This window comes from Bubalus bubalis, chromosome 17, assembly GCF_019923935.1.
Source record: "Bubalus bubalis isolate 160015118507 breed Murrah chromosome 17, NDDB_SH_1, whole genome shotgun sequence".
Lineage (NCBI taxonomy): Eukaryota > Metazoa > Chordata > Mammalia > Artiodactyla > Bovidae > Bubalus > Bubalus bubalis.
Window position 1 is genome coordinate 33,204,662 of NC_059173.1, and position 19,312 is coordinate 33,223,973.

Here is a 19,312-nt window from a genome sequence, read left to right on the forward strand (position 1 = left end):
CACAGGGCAAATGCCTACTCTGTAGACAGGCGGGGCATTGGGCCAAAGAGTGTCCAAACCATGACAAGTCTCTTAGAAGGGCTTGCCACAAATGACATCAACTGGGACATAGGGCGACACTTTGCCCTCAGGACCCAAAAGCCTCAAGGTCAAGTGCCAAGCCTTCCCTCACGATGGTTCAAGAGGACCGAAGCAGCCTGCTCCAGCCAGCCCGCCTGTCACAGATAACCATCATGGGGCTGGAGCCAATGGTGCAACTGGATGTGGCAGGTAGGTCTGAGAATTTCTTGGTTGACACAGGGGCTACCTATTCTGTCTTGATCTCCTACTCTGGAGCCTTCTCCTTCCAAACCCGTACCATTTTGGGTGCTACAGGAAAAACTACTAAAAGATTCACCTGAGCACTTCTTTGTTGCTGGAATGGACAAATATTTTCCCACCAGTTTCTGGTGGTTCCCTGAGTGTCCTACTCCCTTACTGGGAAGAGATATACTCACTAAATTGGGGACCACCCTTGTGATGGGAAGTTTTTCAGCCCCTAGAGCTCTATGGCTCCTGGTTACTACTGAAGAACCCATTATACCTTCAATAGAGAGGCACCAAAAACTATGGGAATACAAAATTAACCCCCAGGTGTGGGACCAGGGAATTCCTGGATGAGCCCACTAAGCTGAACCGGTCATTATTGTCCTCTGAGATCCCACTTGGTTTCCTAACCGGAAACAATATCCCCTCAAAAGAGAGGCTCGGGAGGGACTACAGCCTTTAATGAATAAATTCCTTGCTTGTGGGCTATTGGTCCCCACCAATTCGCCATGTAACACCCCAATCCTCTCAGTAAAGAAAAAGGACAGAACCTGGCGAATGGTTCAAGATCTCTGGATCATAAATGAAGCTGTGGTCCCCCTCCATCCCACAGTACCCAATATTTATGTAATCTTGGGAGAAATCCCTCCCAATGCCAAGTGGTTTACAGTCTTGGATTTCAAAGATGCATTTTTTTTTTTTTTTTTTTGCATACCATTGGCTAAAAAAAATATCCCAATATCTTTTTGCGTTTGAGTGGGAGGTCCCAGGAGAAAAACACCAACAGATGACTTGGACAGTATTACCTCAGGGCTTCAGAGATAGCCCCCACCTGTTTGGACAGGCCCTTAGCCGGGATTTCCTAGATCTGGACATGGGACCTAATGGGAAAGTATTAGATAGATGACCTACTAATCTGCTGTCCAGATGAGGAAAATGCCCAACAACATGCAATTCAGGTTCTAAACTTTTTGGCAGAAAGGGGATATAAAGTCTCCCATGCTAAGGTACAGATGGTGGAGACAAAAGTCACTTACCTGGGAGTTCAGATTACACATAGGTCTAGGAGGCTGTCCTCTGATCGGGTACAAGGAATCCTCCAGTTGCTGTCCCCCACGACTGGAAAACAATTGCGAGCTTTCCTGGGGCTAACTGGGTATTGTAGAATCTGGATACCCAACTATGGCCTAATTGCCCAGCCCTTATATGAAAGTTTAAAGGGACAGGATGATTCAATCCCACTGATGTGGGGAACTCCTCAAAAGAAGGCAGAGGCTACACTAAAACAGGCCTTAACTCAGGCACCTGCCTTGAGGTTGCCAGACCCAGAAAAAGCATTCCAACCTTATGTCCATGAAAGAGAGGGAATAGCCTTGGGAGTGTTAACTCAAAGGTTGGGATCTGTGCCCCAGCCGGTAGCTTACTTATCTAAGAAACTCAATCCAACAGCCCGAGGCTAGCCCCCTGTCTTCGAAATTTTGCAGCCATTGCAATCATGATAGAAGGTGCTTTAAAACTCTCCTTTGGGGGCAAACTAACTATTTTTACCAGCCACCAAGTAAAACAACTCCTAAATGGGAGAGGCCATTTATGGATGGCTGATCAAAGAATCCTCAGATGTCAAGTAATGCTGATGGAAAATCCAGGCCTCACTATATCCCCTTGTGAGGTTCTTAAGCCAGCCACCCTCCTGCCTACCCCTGAGGGCTCTCTCCCTTTTCACTCTTGTCTAGAAACCTTGGACCATTGGACAAAACCCCGAGAGGAATTGTCAGAAGATCCTCTGACCAATCCTGAGGAATCTGGTACATTGATGGAAGCAGCTTTGTCTTGGGTGGAAAAAGAAGAGCTGGATATGCAGTAGTCTCCAATTTTGAGATCATAGAGTCTAAGCCTCTGCCACCAGGTACTTCAGCCCAATTAGCTGAGCTCATAGCCCTGACTCGAGCTTTAGAGCTGGGAAAGGAAAAAAAGATAGCCATTTACACTGACTCCAAGTATGTCTTTCTGGTGCTACATGCACATGCGGCTGTTTGGAAAGAAAGGGGCCCCTTGACCACCCGAGGGTCCCCAATCAAATATGGTGATCAGATTCTTCGACTCTTGGAGGCACTCCATCTGCCTACTGAGGTTTCAGTCTCCCACTGTAAAGGACATTCAAAAAGGGAACACAGAAGTGGCACAAAGGAACCAAGCAGCTGATCAGGTAGCTAAGAGAGCAGCATTAGAAAACCATGACCTAATAGGTGTTACCACCTTAGTTCCACAGATTAATTTGCCAGAAACTCCTTCATATACTGAAGGTGAGACTCTTAAAACTAAGAGTGAAGGCTTTCAAGAAGATTATATGGGGTGGTTCCAAAAGGAGGGACTCCTTTTTCTGCCTGGGAACCTCCAATGGAAGTTGGTTAACTCCTTACATGCTGCCACTCATTTAGGGGGAAAGGCTCTCCAAAGATTACTAGAAAGGTCCTTCAGAGGAACAGACCTCCAAACAACTATAAGACAAGTGGTCTCCTCTTGTCCCACTTGCCAATTAAACAACCCCCAAGGAGCTCGAAGACCCCAGCTGGCCCAGCCCGTCCAATGACATGGGTCCTACCCAGGAGAGGACTGGCAGATGGACTTCACCCAGATTCCAGTTTCTCAAGGGTATAAATACCTATTAGTCATGATAAATACATTCACAGGATGGATTGAAGGCTTTCCCATCCGGACTGAGAAGGCTGAGGAGGTGGTAAAAAAAACTGCTCCATGAAATCATTCTGAGATTTGGTCTGCCCAGGTCATTACAAAGTGACAATGGGACATCATTTACTTCTAAGGTCACCCAAGGGGTCTGTAAAGCATTGGGCATTACTTATTATCTCCATTGTGCCTGAAGGCCTTGATCTTCAAGAAAAGTAGAAAAGCCAACTCATTCTTAAAATCAGCGATAAAACAGATAACCCAGGAGACCTCCCTGTGATGGAAGGAGGCTTTACCAATAGCTCTCCTCCGCACCTGTATTGTCCCTAAGGAACAGATTGGTCTTAGTCCTTATGAGATGCTATATGGGAGACCTTTTGTTTATGCCAATGACCTCTTCGTAGATCCAGAGGTTCAGACCCTCCAGTCTTATACCATGGCCATTGGGCAATTCCAACAGGATATATGCTTGTGGAGTATGAATCAGGACCCAAAAGACTCTAAGGAGTCACCACTACATGCTTCCGGGACACAAGTCCTAATTAAAGTCTGGAAAGATGGGTCTCCAAAAGCTCAACTCCAGCCCACGTGGAAGGGCCCCTACCCTGTAGTACTTTCTATCCCCACAGCAGTCAAGGTACTAGGACATGACTCCTGGATTCACTACTCATGAGTCAAGCCATAGAAGAAAACAAAAGAAGACACTCAATACACCTGTGAGCCCCTGGGAGATCTCAAATACGGATTCAGAACTACAAATGAGTGCCATTCTAATGAACAACCCCAAAATCTGGTTTCTGGGGATAAGATTTCTCAGGATAGCTCTAAAGAGCCAACACAGCTTGTACTCCAAAACAGACAGGAGATAGATCTTTTGATCCCTGAATAAGGAGAGACTTGAGCCATCCTGGCGATGGAAATTTAAAATTGGCTAATGCCCCTACTAGTCCTTGTTACACCATACTGATGCTGCTTGTGATTGTTCCATGCATTATCAATTGTCTAACCCATTTTGTCTCTGCTCAGGTCAACAAGCTACAACATGCAGTGCCAGTTCAACAAAGATATAAAAGTACAGCCGACCATGGAAAATATCACTTGCCCTTAGATAGACACCGCTATAAGGACTCTGAGGCTTGAGACTAGCAAGAGGGAGAGGCCCAATATCCCTCGCCATCCCAGTTTAGCAGGAAGTAGCCAAAAAGACCTTGACGCCCCTATTCCCAAAGAATTGGGCCTCCCAACTTTTGAGAGGGGAATGTTAGGTAGTTAGAATAGAAAACAGGAGTCCAAAATAGTGGTGCCTAAAAGATAAGGAAGGGAAAAGCCCGCAAAAATAGAACAAAGGAAGGTCCGAGGACCAGAGTGAGGACTTCAGGTAGAAGTCCCAGCACTCCTGGCCAAGTCCAATATGCATAGGGCAGGCCCAGGGGGAAGAAAAAAAAAACATATAAAAAGAGGAGCCAAAGGTCTCTCTCTCTGCTGTGAGCTGGGGCGCTCTTCTCTTCGTGTCTTTGTATCGACATGCCCTCACACCTCGAAGATGGATTTTCCTGCTATCTTCTAAATAAATAGAGCTGTAACACTGAGCTGTAACACTGATTTGTCTAAGAGCTATAACACGGTCTGTCCAAGACCCGAGAGCTGTGACACACCGAGGGGGCTTTAATGTCCGTCACTCCAGATCTTTGTTGTGACGAGAAAAAAACTGAGGAGCACACACTCACCTGACATGTCTATCTACATGTACTGTACTCTTTTTCCTCTTCATAAATACTTTACCTACTTCACTACTTTTGGTCTTTGTGGAAATTCTTTTCTGCAAAGCCAGAGGGCCTGAGACCTTGTCACTGACCACTCGTCTAGTGTTTAGAATTTGGTGCTCTCACCGCCGTGACCCAACCTGTCTCTGGCTAGGAACCCAAGCCCTGCTTCAAGCGGTTACAGGCTGAGGTCACCTGAGATCAACATTACCCTAAAGTATGGCACATTGATTTAGAGCTCTATGCTGAAGTCACAGGTGTGGAGCCCTGTACCAAGGTCACATGACAAAAATCTCTGGAACTGACCAAGCCTCACAGCAACTGATACTATAAGCTTCTGGATCTAAACTGGCCAGTTTCCTGACCCCATATTAGGTAAAATATCTATCTGATTACCCACCCTATCACATCTTAACCAATCACCCAATGCCACCATTCCAGTAGGAATTTTGTCTTGAGGTTATAAAAGTTGGCTACCAGCGCACTAAGGGCATCTGCTCTCTGTTGAGTGGCCCACTGATCAAACAGCATCTCCCACTCTAGTAAACTTTATTCTCTTTTATTTTCTCATTCTGCTTCATGTCTGGAAATTCTTTTCCAATCCACACACAGACCACGACAATTGGCCTATTGACTGTTTCAAGCTCAAAGAGTTTGGGAAACGGTAGGTACGGAAAGGACTTTCTGACATTTCCCTGAGTCAGATTATGAAACACTCAAGTGAGAGGTCCCTTCCTATGCTTGGAGGAAAGGAGCACCTTTATCCCTGAAGAAGGGAAGGAGCTTACAGAGGGATCAATGTCACCCCACTCCAGTACTCTTGCCTGGAAAATCCCATGGATGGAGGAGCCTGGTGGGCTGCAGTCCATGGGGTCGCTGCGAGTCAGACACGACTGAGCAACTTCACTTTCACTTTTCACTTTCATGCATTGGAGAAGGAAATGGCAACCCACTCCAGTGTTCTTGCCTGGAGAATCCCAGGGACAGGGGAGCCTGGTAGGCTGCCATCTATGGTGTCGCATAGAGTTGGACACGACTGAAGCGACTTAGTAGTAGTAGTAAAGCCAAGCAGGACCCTGTGGGGTCCTCTTGAGCACAAAAGCTTTTCTGTGTCCCCAGTTTCTTATTTGCAGGACAAAGGCTTCAGCCTCTTAGACCTTCCTGAATACCAAAGAGCAGACAGAAGCTGTTACTAATCAGGGGAGTAAGGGAATGCAGAAACAAAGGAGAAACAACCAGGAAACTATAATCAGCCATTAAAGCAGGATTCTGGTTCCTTCTCAAAGAATATACGTAAGGATATCTTTGAGTTCTTCTGCAGGAACTAAGGCCCCTACCCTGGTAGAGGATGTTAACTTTAGGCTGGATTCAACATTCCTGGAGCACCACCCTGCTACCTCACCACCAACCAATCAGAAGAAAATCACACATGCTGCAGCTCTCACCCCAAAGTTTGCCTGTAAAACCTTTTCCCCCCAAACCACTGGGGAGTTTGGTATTTTTGAGCATGAGCCACACTTTCTCCTTCCATGGCTCTGTAATAAAACCTTTCTCTGGTCCAAACTCTGATGTTCTAGTTTGTTTGGCCTCACTCTGCATTTGGCACATGAACTTATGTTCAGTAACAGGATCTGAACTAACAGGCCATGCTAACTTTCCCTCAGTTTATTATACTCAGCTCAGTTTTACTCTACCATGGAAAGATATTCCATGCCTTTCCACTTTTTATCAAGCCTAGCATAAAAACTCAGGTTTAATTGTTTCTTCATGTCTTCATCTCCTTTTGAAGATGCCTATAAATATCTACTTCTGCTTCATTGACTATGTTAAAGCCTTTGACTGTATGGATCACAACAAACTGTGGAAAATTCTTAAAGAGATGGTAAAGAATACCAGACCACCTGACCTGCCTTCTGAGAAATCTGTATGCAGGTCAAGAAGCAACAGTTAGAACTGAACATGGAACAACAGACTGGTTCCAAATTGGGAAAGGAATATGTCAAGACTGTATATTGTCACCCTGCTTATTTAACTTATATGCAGAGTGCATCATGGGAAATGCTGGGTTGGATGAAGCACAAGCTGGAATCAGATTGCTGGAAGAAATATCAATAATCTTAGATATGCGGATGACACCACCCTTATGGCAGAAAGCAAAGAGGAACTAAGAAGCCTCTTGATGAAAGTGAAACAGAAGAGTGAAAAAGCTGGCTTAAAACTCAGCATTCTAAAATGAAGATCATGGCATCCAGTCTCATCACTTCATGGCAATAGATGGGAAAACAATGGAATCAGTGACAGACTTTACTTTCCTGGGCCCCAAAATCACTGCAGAGGGTGACTGCAGCCATGAAATTAAAAGATGCTTGCTCCTTGGAAGAAAAGCTGTGACAAATCTAGACAGCATATTAAAAAGCAGAGATGTTACTTTGCCAACAAAGGTCAGACTAGTCAAAGCTATGGTTTTTCCAGTAGGTCATGTATGGATGTGAGAGTTGGGCCTTAATGAAAGCTGAGCATGGAAGAACTGATGCTTTTGAACTTTGGTGTTGGACTCTTGAGAGTCCCTCGGACTGCAAGGAGATCAAACCATTCAATCCTAAAGGAAATCAGTCCTGAATATACCTTTGAAGGACTGATGTTGAAGCTGCAATATTTTGGCCACCTCATGTGAAGAGCTGACTCATTTGAAAATGCCCTGATGCTGGGAAAGATTGAAGGCAGAAGGAGAAGGGGATGACAGAGGATGAGATGGTTGGATGGCATCACTGACTCAATGGTCCTGAGTTTGTGCAAGCTCTGGGAGTGGGTGATGGACAGGGAAGCCTGGCATGCTGCTGTCCATGGGATTGGAGAGAGTCGGACATGACTGAGTGACTGAACTGACTGATAAACTGGGAAGAGCAAAACCTGACTCCATGTTGGATCTGTTTGTTTTACTCTAATCTCTGATTTTCATGGCTTTTTTTACTTCAATCACTGAAACGATACTGTCTATACTTGTGAGCATACATAATGGCCTGCCTCAGGGAAACCTATCCCTCTGCATAAATGTTAAAGTGACTTTGTTCAGCTCACAGGGAGACATTCTGACCTTGCCCACCTGTGAATGGTTGCAGACAAGAAGAATCAAGCACTTCTCCTCCCTGATACGAACCAGGTCAGGAGATATTTTGCAAGATTTATGGCTTTTTAATTTTCTTCCTCACCTCCCCTGCCTCTCTGTTCTATAAAGGAAAATGGCATCCTGATCTTGAAAAGATGGTACGCTGGGATACTAGCCCACCATCTTCTTGGATACTTGGCTTTCTGAATAAATTTACTATTCCTGTCTCAACATCTTGTCTCCCAATTATTGGCCTGTCGTGTGTTGAACAGACCAAACTTGGGTTTGGTAACACTCCCATGTCATGTAAAACTTATATTAAATAAATTTATATTATTTTCTCTTACATTAAATAAATTTGTATAGTGTTAATTAGGCTTTCCAGGTGGCGCTAGTGGTAAAGAACCCTCCTGCCAATGCAGGAGACACAGGAGATGCTGGTTCAATCTCTGGGTTGAGAAGGTCCCTAGAGAAGGGCATGGCAACCCACTCCAGTATTCTTGCCTGGAGAATGTCATGGAAAGAGGAGCCTGGAGGGCTATGGTCCATAGGGTTGCAAAAGGTCAGACATGACTAAAGTGACTTAATCATGCATACACACATTGAATGCATACTGTTAATCTGTCTCATATTATAAGATTCCCAGTACAGAACTAAAAAAAATAGTGGAAAAGATATTTTCCTCCATCAGAGAGCTTTTCAATACTTCTTTTTAAGTGGGTTTGCCTTGGCTTCTGTTAATGGCAGTATATTATGGCAAATCATCCAATATCTTCACTAAAGAGATAGGACCTGTTGAGGGGAAGCAGAATATGCCACCCTAAACAGTGCCATGTTGGCATGTGGACAGTTGTGAGCTGAAGGCAATCAAGACCCAGCAGACTCAGGAAAACTTAACTGCCTGAAAGAATTTAGACAGGGTGCCTATTACTAGAAAGAGAGCCATTGCCAGAGATAACTTCTTTCTTCATAAAGACTTACCTGTGTGGCAGGACACACATTGGTTTACCAAACATTTGCTCTTTTCACATTCCTCTATTTTTCTTCCTCCTTTTGAAGCCCCAGGACCCTGTCCCCTTTTTTCCTTGGCTCAGGATGGTACATTAGTTGCTGATTACCACTGAATTTCATGTTTTTGTGGGACTTTAATACATACATAGTTAAACTTATTTTTTGGCTGTTAATCTGTCTTCTGTCAATTAAAATATCAGACCAGCCAGAGATCCTAGAAGGGAAGAAGAGAAATGTTTTCTTCTCCAACACTATACAAGGGGAATCCCTCAGCTTGTTGCTACTTTTCTGCATCTGGAAACTCCCTTGCTTTCTTCTCTCTTAAGTCAGAGGAGGAAGTTGTGGAGCCCTATACCAAGGTCACAGATTCAAAACCTTGTACCAAGGTCACAGGACCGAAATCTCTGGAACTGACCGAGCCCCATAGCAGCTGTTACCATGAGCCTCCTGATCTAAACTGGCCAGTTCCCCAACTCCATATTAGATAAAATGCCCATCCTATTTTCCACCCTACTATATCCTAACCAATCACTTGATACCACCCTTCCAGCAGGAATTTTCTTTGTCTTGAGGCTATAAAAATTGGCTACTAGCCTGCTACAGGCATCAGCTCTCCCTTGAGCTGGCCCACTGTTCTAACAGTGTCTCCCACTCTAATAAACTCTTTTTTCCTGTCATTCTGCCTCGTGTCTGGAAGTTCTTTTCCAACCTGCACCCAGACCACATCAGAAGTGTCTGTTCCATACATGACAGCTTCTGTCCTGTGTCAGGACCTTCTCATGCTTTTTCTTTTGTTTTCCAACCAACTTCCTTTCATCGTCAGCTCCCCAGTAAGTTTGAACCACTGAATTCAGGAGCTTCCTCCGCATATTATCCTCTTACAACTTATGGTTTCATTTCTACCACACTCATATCAGTTATGTTTGTTTTATTATTTATTAGCTAACATTTTGTCAGTCTCCCCTACTATAGTGGAATCTCTATGAGAGCAGGGATCATGATTTATGTTATTCTAGCACCTAGCTCATTTTTAGTGCATTGACTAAATTAACAAGTGAAAAAATAAACTTTTTCTCTTACTAATGAAAATTACCTAATCTGAGTGGACTTCTGCCATCAATTATAATCACTCTTCTATTCCTTAAAATGGGCAAATTGGAGAAAAAGTACCCATAGGATTGATTTCATTTGGTTGACTATCAAGTTGCCTTTGACTCTGATCCCTGAAAACAGATCTTTGAAATTTTACAGGCATTCATTTGCCTGGGGGAGGAGAAGTTGTTCCCTCCTCAGCACCAGGGAGGCCTGGCGTGCTGCGATTCATGGGGTCACAAAGAGTTGGACACGACTGAGCGACTGATCTGATCTGATCTGGTGGTTCTGTTCCCTTTGCCAGTGACTCAGGAATGAGTATGACTGGGGAAGACTGTTGGAATGCTCTGTGGTAGTTTCCATCTCTCTTAAGAAAGGAGGTCCAAGGTGTTAAAAATGATTAAATAAACTATTTTAGAGATAAAAACAAACATTGTTTAGTACTTCATGAAGTGAGCAGTTTCCATTTAGAGAGTTGCAAAATGGGGTGGAGAGCAGGAGGCTTTTATAAAAAGAACAAGGAAGAGAAAAATAGAAAATATCTGATTGGCTGGGGTCACACAGTTGACCTTGCTTGGGGTGAGAAGGAACAGGAAATAAGTATGGAGCTCAGAGTTGGCTTAGTGTTTGGGGATTGGCTGACTGGATATACCACATTTCTGGTCAAGTGAACCATTTACAGAGACACAAAAATTATCTAAGTCTTGGTTTGTCAATGTGATTCCCTGGGAGGGAGTGGCTCCATCTTGGCCCTGGAAAGTTACACCAGCAAAGAAAAGAAACTACTCTTTTACGGATTTGAAGGTTGTTCACTAAATATATGATGTATAGATTTTCTGAAGTTATTTTGGGGCCTTGAGATGAACAACCAACATGCTGAGGGTAGCAGAGGGGAAGTAGGAAAAGAGTCATAAAAAGCCCATCCACAAAAACACCCTGCCTCCAATCTCTTGCTACATGAAGTGTAAGATTTATTTATATCTAAAGGAATTTTAATAGGTCTTCTTTTACTTCATGTGCATACTGTTACTCTTACAGAATGGTTTCTTAATAAGGGACATTTATAGTGATAGAATTATAAATTTCTATTTTGTTAGAAAAAGAGTAGCAATTTAAGCTTTAACCAATTATCAGATACTGAGGAAATATTTAGTTACTTTTGATTGGATTGAGAAGAATATCCTCAGATGCTAATGGGTGTGGAAAAGTGTTGATTACTTTTATAGAAAAGGTGTATTAGAAAGAATTTTAAACAAAGCAATGCAATTTAAGATAATGCTTCCCCCCCCACCTATTCCATTTAGTAATGCAAAATGAATGCCTACTTCAGGAACACTGGAGAATTGAAATGACTGCTGTAATAGTTCTAGAGTGGAAATATCTTCAAGGAAGAAATATTTTTTTTAACAATTATGTCTAATTATACTTAGGGAATAAAGAGGTTCTTAGTATTTATGAATCAACAAATGTTCTATTTTCCAACTATGTTTTCTCTCTCAGAGGCCTATTAAATAGAAACAAGAAACCTATTTATTATTAAATTTAAAAACTTTCAGAATTTTTAAAAAGTTTTCACATATAAAATTAACTTTCAAACAATATCACAGTCCAAACAACGGCAAATCAATGCACAGAGAGCATAAGTCTTTCTCTCTGTTTAGAATATAGTCTCCCTCTCCAGTGGCAATAATTCATGTTCATTTTTCCACCTCAAATCTCATGAATAGCTTAGATGGATGATGGAGCAGATTATGTCACATATTAAACATACATTAAATGTTTATTGAGCATTTCCTGTGTGTCAGGCATTATGTTTGGTGTTTCTGGGAATGAAGTTATGAAAAGGGCCACTAAAGACAATTCCCTCAATGAAGGTAAGGGGGGAAAGAGGAGTAGTGATTAAATAAGTATTTTTCTAAATGTGAGCAGTTTTAAGGTGAAACTGAACAGATCCTGTGGGGCTTCCAGTTACAAATCCTTTCTGTGTTCCCCTTTTCTTGTTTGTAAGAAATAGGTTTCGTTCAGCCTCCTTGACCTTCACTGTGTTCCAAAAGGCAGATTCAAACAGTTGTTTATCAGGGAAGCGAGGGATGTAGAAATGAAAGAGAAGCAGCAAAGAAACAATGGTGCAGCCATGGGGAAGTGTCCTGGCTCCTCCTTAAGGAATGCACATAATAATATCCTTGAGTTCTGCAGGAATTATCACCACCACCCAAGCGAAGGGTGGAAACTTCAGGTTGAGCACAGAATTCCTGGAGCACCACCCTCTGACCTCCCCACCAACCAATCAGAAGAAAGTCTGCGCACAGTGAAGATAAAGAAGACTTTGACCCTCTCCCTAACTGATTAAGTTCGATTAACTTTCCCTTTCTCCCTTTAAAAATTTTCATGGTTGAGCTGAATCTTTGGAATTGGGTTCGTGGACAAGACTCTGCCTTCTCCCCTGGTTGCCAGCCTCCTGAATAAAGCAAACTGTCCTTTCCAACTAATACTTGTCTCTCAAGTATTGGTTTTCCAACAGCAAGCAGCTGCACCTAAATTTGGTAACAAATGTAAAGGCAGTATAGACTACTGGAGAACATCAGCAGAGGTACCTAACTTTACCGGGAGGGCTGTGGAAGGCTCCTCTAAGGAATGATGTACACTAAGATCTGTAGAAAGGATGCAGTAGCTTTAACAGGTCCTTTCATCCATTTTAGACCATTGGAGGCAGAAAGAGCGTTATGTTGTCATATCCTGTTTAAGTACTTCCTGCTTTTTAGCACTTATTTCTGTTAGATATATCTGAGCACATGTAGCATTTTTAGACCTCAAAGTGCATTAGTTTCTTTTTTAAGGCTTAAACTTTCAGAAGGGAAAATTCTTAATTTGGGGTTAAAAATAAGTAATGTGCTGCAAAAAAGGTAAAATCAAGGTAGATAAATACATGTGCAACCTCTAAAATATGGGGAAATAATACAAAACAAGACAAAGTGAAGTCTCCATATACTGTGAAGAACTTAGATTATCCACTATCAGGAACTTCCAGGAAGAAGTCCTTAAATGGTTTGTTTCATGTTATTGAAGGTCTACCATAGGTTGGATGTATGTGGGGAATTTAGGATTTCTTGTCCATCTATCATTATTCTTTGACAAATGAGAATCTTGCTTACTGTTAAATTCTTTAGCATCTCTTAATGTTGGTTTCGAAGTTTTAGAGAGTAAAATCCAGACGTTTTGTCAGAAAACCCAAGGGCAATCACAGAAATGCTGGATGTTTAGTCGAAGAGCGAGATATTTATGATAGGGCATAAGGACTCTGTTCTGGTAGTTATGTGTACTGGGTTGTAAATTTTAGGAAATAACTCAGGTAAGGACTGTCTGTTTATTGCCAGGGACTTTCCAATTACCTCTACTGACACTGTTTTGTTCAGTACTTACGGGTTTTTCCCTGGATTGCTACAGTGAATGCCTATATGGTTTCCCCCCTTTAATCTTGTTCTCTTTGAATATGTATTCCACTCTGGAGCCCAAGTGACCTTTTAAAAGGGCAACTCTGACCAGGCCATTCTCCTGCTTAAGAATCCTCAGTTCTTTGCCCTGAGGATTACAACCAGCTTCACAAAAAAAGTGCATCATAATTTCACTTTCTTCTTTTCATATTTTTTTATCTTGTTGCTGCTTTACACTTAACTTTCTACCTAGCCAGATGAGTTACATACTTGTAGTTTCATTAAGAACAGAGGCATCCATAGGTCTGTTTTTCTGGTTTCCCACTTTGCTGACATCACCTCCACATGGTCTGCTGCTGCTGCTTCTGCTAAGTCGCTTCAGTTGTGTCTGACTCTGTGCAACCCCACAGACGGCAGCCCACCAGGCTCTCCCTTCCCTGGGATTCTCCAGGTAAGAACACTGGAGTGGGTTGCCATTTCCTTCTCCAATGCATGAAAGTGAAAAGTGAATTCGCTCAGTCGTGTCTGACTCTTAGCGACCCCATGGACTGTAGTCCACCAGGCTCTTCCGTCCATGGGATTTTCCAGGCAATAGTACTGGATTGGGGTGCCATTGCCTTCTCCACCACATGGTCTACCCTTCCATTAAGACTTCACTGTAGTGTTACCTTCCAGGCTGAGCTAGGTTGCGTTTCTCCACTCCACCCCACCCCCCCAGTTTTATGAATAAATTCACTTAAATAAGAAGACACAGGAAGTTCTATATGTCAAAACCACAAAACAAAAGTCACACATTTCCTTGTGTAAAGTCATATTGTATGGTAACTTGAATACTGTTTAGCACATTAGCTAGAATTAAACAGTACAAGTACATACAGAAGTTAAACAATTTCTGACATATTATTACATGTGGATGTAGGATACATTTGAGCTCAACAACTTCTGGGAAATTTACATGGCAAAGGATAAACTTTAACACATTTGGTTCAATACTTTAATATATGATAAGTACTAAGTGCTGAAAAAAGTGTTAGTTGCTCAGTTGTGTCCAACTATTTGTGATCCCATGGACTGTGTAGCCTGCCAGGCTCCTCTGTCCATGGAATTTTCCAGGCAAGAATACTGGAGTGGATTGCCATTTCCTCCTCTAGGGAATCCTCCCAGTTCAGGGATGGAACCCGAGTCTCCTGTGTCTCCTGCATTGCAGGTGGATTCTTTACCTGCTGAGCCATTGGGAACTAATGTAAAATGCAATTAATATTTAGTTTTCTGATGCGGAAATAAAAGCACATGTCACTATAAATAACATACATCAGATTTCATTACAAAAAAAGACATATTTAGACCATTGTGCAGAAGTTGATGTTAATACTACTGCATCTTATTTGGACGAAAGTAGACCATAAGATCAACATATTATGTAATGCTATAATAAACCAGATATCAGAAGTTAATGGAGCTCGTATTTATCTTACAGAACTTAATTTTCTCCATTTAACCATAATCTGTGAAATATAGTTTTTTCAAGGCTTGAGATTATTAGGGTTAAAGGTATCTTCTGCTGAACAAGTTGTTTCAAACGGTTCCCCTGTGAAAATGTTAAAAGTAAACTGGGTCCTCTCCCATGACAGTCTCCTATAATATAACACTGACTAATTTAAAAGATCCAGAATGCACCTTCAGGAGTTAATATTATTGCAGACTTTGGTGGAAAGAAGATAACTTGAATGATAAAAAAATAATACATAGAATACATACACATACAAACACACACACATATATATATACCATTTCTTTTCTAAAAAAGTGACTGGTGTTGATTTCTTCTTTATCACCTCTGCTTTCTTCAACCTTTTTAGAAAATAAAACAAAGAAAAACCCAGGAATTATTGAAAGGAACTGAAACAGCCTTATATTATTATAGGCCCCTTGTTCCCCTAATTCTTAAGAAAATTGTGCCATACACTTTAGGTGCAGATGGAACAACTGTTTTGTTGAACTGAAAGCAATGGAATAAAAATACAGAAACTTCCCTTTTCTTTGAATACTCTTTTTGTGCTGCAGAAAACAATGCCTAAAGTTGAGCTCTTTCACTGATCAGTCAGGAATATCTAGGGCTCTCTTCACACTTCAAGAAGTTAGGTAGAGTCTGCAAATTCAAGGCTCTTTACCTGCATTTACTCTATTCTTTGTGCATCCAAAATAAGAACAGGACTATTCCTGGTGTTATTATGAGAGGCTTATATGAGACAGCTCCAAACTACTACATTACCACATAACCTGCTCGCTGATGTAGAATTCTGTGACTCACATATACTCTATCTACATGAATGTTACTCATGCACATGAACTGCTTGAGGAAAACAATAACCAAAAGTGTGTCAGTTCTTAACCTGCAAATTAAAGAATTTCCAAAAGAGAAACTAAACGTTAATATGCCTTTAGATGGAACAGTAGCATTTCATGGCCCTGAGAGCTAACATAAGTAAAAGTCCTCAGCCATTCCCAGTGAAGCGGCACTGGGCAGGTGGGCCTGTGGGCCTGTGCAGGCTGCCCTATAGGAGCTGCTAAGACACATTTCTCCATTTCTGTTCTCCATAATACCTTGCTCACTGGTCTACCAGGGTACTGGCCTCCAAGGGTTGGAATTGTTAAATCTCTTCTCTCTTCTTATACACCATGAGTTCTTTGAGTCAAGGACTATGTCTATTCATCTTTATAGATGTAGAGCTTTGCATGTTTTCTCTAAAGTGAAAGGCATATGATTGGTGCAACTTATCAGAAGCAAGTTTTATTTTTGACACTGTCTATCTGGGTAATGTGTAGGGAAAATAACCTGCTTTCCTGCTTTGTTTGCTTCTACTTGAAAGTATACTTTTCCTAATCTTGTTACCAAAAATTCTGAGGTCTGTACTTGAGCATTATGGTTCAAACTTAGTAGAGTGCAAATGGCACGTTTCATTGCTTAAGAAGATGGTCATTGGAGTCCAAATGCTTGTGTTTGAATCTTGGATCTTTAATTTCTTAATTGTATGACTTTGAGCAAGGTAACTTCTCCACCTCTTTGGTTTTCCCAGCTATAAAACAACAGTGTTTGTCACATAGAGTTATTGGAGGATCATTTAAGATAATCTTTATTTGGCACTTAGGGTATTTGGAAGAGAGCAAACACTTAATAAATGTTAGGTTAGGTATTAACAATATTCTGAGGGTCTGCCATTACTGTCCTGGGGGCTGTTTGTGGTCTTTGGAACTAGACAGAAGCATAAGACATGGTAGTGCTAAGGCTCAAGAGCAGGAACATCAAAAGGTGATAAAGGCATGACCCAATTCTCATCAAGTTACAAAGTAAAAATTTGTAGTTTCCGTAAAGAATTGAGGGAGAAAGTAACTCAGGCATTTAAGAGAAGGAGAGATTAAGGAAGGAGAGCTTTAGCTAGAGTGAGGGGTTTCAGTCTTGGCACTGTTGACTTCTTCAGATGGATAATTCTTTTCTATGGAGTTGGCTTGTCCTTGTAGGAGGTTTAGCAGCATTTCTGGCTTCCACCAACTAGATGCATGTAGCTCAGCCTCTAGTTGTAAAAAACAAAATGTTTCCAGAGTTTACCAAACACCTTCCAGCATGAGTGTGTGGGTGGGGAGTGGAGGAGACAAAATTGCTCCCATTTGAGAACTCTAAGTCAGGAGAATTTGTGAAAATTTAGCCTGGGTATGCTGGGAATTGTGCAGTGAAGTCAGGTCAACTGTGGGGAAGTAATTTTCAAATGAATAGCAAAGATCAGAAGAGGCTTTGAAAATTCACCTTTGAGAAATCTTAAAAAATCTGATGGATCTTTATCTGTCTAAAATGAATTGGGTATTGAGTTTGAGGGAGGAATGGATTTTCAGGGTTTATTATTAACATTTGCCACTCCCAGAAGGTGATACATCATCTGATGTAGTCTCAAGGCTTCGAAAGACTAAACAAGAATGGTAGGCATGAAAGTGTGAAGCATGGCTTCTGACACCAAGGAGCTTGTTTATTATCAACCTTTTAAAGGCAGAGGTTATATTTTATGAGACAAGTTTACAAGACACATTAAAAAGCACTAGAGAGTTAGATATGCCTCTATTTACATAACTATTCAAGACAATAAAAAAGGAAACTTTTCTAAGATTAACAGCAAAATTTTCTAGGAATTTTGTGGAGGAAGGAGCATTTTCCAGGCCCGGTAGCAGAGGAAGATTTTATCCAAAGTGGCATATTAGCAGTGCCCTGAAAATGGGTGGGATTTATGTGAAAGATGGCAGGTATATCAGGAAAGTAAGTCCTGAACAAAGAAATGGAGGTAGAAAGGAACAGGGAAGGGTAGGCAGTGAAAAATCTGTGCTAGAATTGAGGGTTTGGTGAAAAGCAGGAGATAGGGCTAAAGAGACGTTTGGGTTCCGATTGTTGAAGTCTGTGTATTTCCATTTATGCAAATTAGTAAAATGCCTTTTTACTAATTTGGGGTCCTTGGGGCCTTTTGGGGCCTTTGACAGGATGCCTTTGATTCTCACCTGCTGTAAGCCACCTCAGGGACTTTGCGCAGGACTCAAAGGATAGACAAAATGCCGCCTTAGTCTTGGGAATATGGCTTTCTCCATGGTGTTTGGTGAATGAGTTTATTTTGATCCTGTGTTCTCGTCTCTGAAACTGTGACTTTCAGAGAACCATGTGACTCATACCTGTAGAAAATGTTTTAGTTTCCAAAGCTGTGTTCTTTCTCTGCTGCTCAGATTCCCACTGCTTTTGTTATTTGGGTTGTGGCAAAGACATCCTCCTTCTAAGCAGCATCCATTGATTCTGGGCCACTTTTGGAATCATAACAATAAGTAGAAGAAACCAGCTTAAACGTGGATCACACACAACTAAATGCTAAGTTTATTATCACACCCACTTACTGCAGTATCTAAACAGAGGTGCAGAAATCAAATCAAATGAACAACAAAATAACCCTAAAATTAAAACATATCAACAGTGGCAACCAAAATCCTCTCTTTCTCTCGAATTTAAGCCAAGGTAGTTCTCTACAACTCCAAAGATGAAGGTAATGCCAAATTTAGAGATATGAAACCACATCCAAAGGGATACATTTAAAAAATCTTGCCCAGATTTCTTCCCTGTTATCATTTGGACAAAAAGTTCTGTACAGGACATCTTCCAACTTTGAATGTTTCATGTCCAGTGTTTTCTCACTGGGAATGCTGAAATTGATTCTTACAGTCCCATAGGGGTCAACATGGATCACTTACAGAATCTATGGTGACGTTTGTGTCTGAACGTGCTTGACAAAAACAGAGACAGACAGAGAGGGAACCAAAATACATCCACAGTCAGAAAACCACTCATGCTCAGCAATGTGCTGAGCTCTCTTAACTGAAAACTGAAATAATAATTCTAATAATTTAGACCCGAAATTTCCCATTCTGGGACTCAATTTCTAGCAGGTAAAAACTTGCAGGAATATTTAAATCTTGATGGCCTGTGCTCCAATTTCTTGAAGAGAAGGAAATCAGTCTTTTCCTCCCAGGAAATCTGGCTCCCTAAATGCTAAAAATAAATCCTCATCTGTGTAGCCAAATGGTCTCTTATGTTCCATCAACTGAGGATCTGGGTAACATCATTTTCCTGTGGGAGGTGGAACCCCCAGGAAGAGGAGAGAGTTTCACGTTTTTTTCAGAAACAGATTCCGCAGCACTGGATTCCATTCCCTCTGCTGCCTGTTGGTCTCTGGCTCTTTTCCTGCACTGACCATCAGTCTGTAGGCCACTGCCTCTGCTGCTGCTTGTCCTGCTGGGCTGTGAATCTTCAGGGCAGTTCACACCTGCCCTTGCTGCTGCTGGCTTCCTCCAAGCCACCCACTTTTATCCACTGTGACAACAGCCACTCTGCT